Genomic DNA, 1,186 nt, shown 5'->3' with positions numbered 1-1,186 from the left:
ACACCTCCTAATCTTTTAAAATAGTGCCACTCCCAGGTGACCAAGAATTCAAATACATGAGTCTATGGGGACACTTCTTAACCAAACTACCACATAAACATACATATTTACATGCAGTAACAATAAAAGAAGAGGCCTTTTAAGCTGAAGAAGAGCAAGGAGGGGTGTATTGGAGAGTTTAGAGGGGGAAAGGAAAAGGGAGAAATATAATTATATTATAATGATTTTTTAAAAATCTTTAAAAACTTAACATAAAAACTTAAAAATATTTTTAAGGAAATACAAGAAGTTATTTCTTTAATAGAACACAAAAATATTATAATCTTAGAGGAAGTGGACTTATAAAGAAAATGTGGTATGGGATGTGTATACCATGGAATCTTCACATAACATTTTATTGATTCTCTGGGAGCATGCACCACAATCATAATCCCTTCCCAGTTCTTCCATGTCTGCCCCCTTGTCACCCTCCCCACAAAAGAAGTAAAATATAAAAATAAAAATCCATGTTCAATAAAAGGGAAAAATATGGTTTTTTTTAAAAAAGATGCTTCAAATGCTTTGCTACTTATCCTCATAGTGGGAGTTTCTGCATCCATTCCACTTGACTTTGAGAAAGCTCCAGGACTATTTTGACCAACAGAATAGAGCAGAGGTAACATGTTACCAATTTCCTGTCGACACACTGAAACTCTGGCAGTTTTTTTTCTGTCTCTTGAATGCTCTCCTGGGATACTTGCTCTGGGAATCCAGCCACTATGGTATTAGAAGCTCAAGTCACTGGAAAGAACATTATGTAGGCACTTCAGGTGACAGTATCAGCTCAGCCTCCAGCTGACAGCTATCCTTGCCAATGTGCTGTACATGTGAGTGAAACAACCATCATGGAGGGAAATCATCACCCCACAGCCACCCTAGCTGATGCCACATGGATCAGGAAGGAACTGCCTGAATTTCTGAGCCACTGAGTTTTGAGGCCATTTGTTGCTCAAGAATAAATACCAATAAATGTAATTGTATTATAACACTTTTTCTGGCACAGAGTTAATGGAATTGTAATTTGAATTCTACCTTGAGTTTCTTTCCTCTTTATCCCAAAACCACACTTGACAAGGGGAACTGTCCTATATAGCTCAAACTATTTATGAGGTTGAAGAGATGGCTTAGGGGTCAAAAACACTGACGG

This window comes from Grammomys surdaster, unplaced genomic scaffold (assembly GCF_004785775.1).
Source record: "Grammomys surdaster isolate TR1022 unplaced genomic scaffold, NIH_TR_1.0 784, whole genome shotgun sequence".
Classification (NCBI taxonomy): Eukaryota; Metazoa; Chordata; class Mammalia; order Rodentia; family Muridae; genus Grammomys; species Grammomys surdaster.
This window is presented reverse-complemented; position numbering follows the sequence as displayed.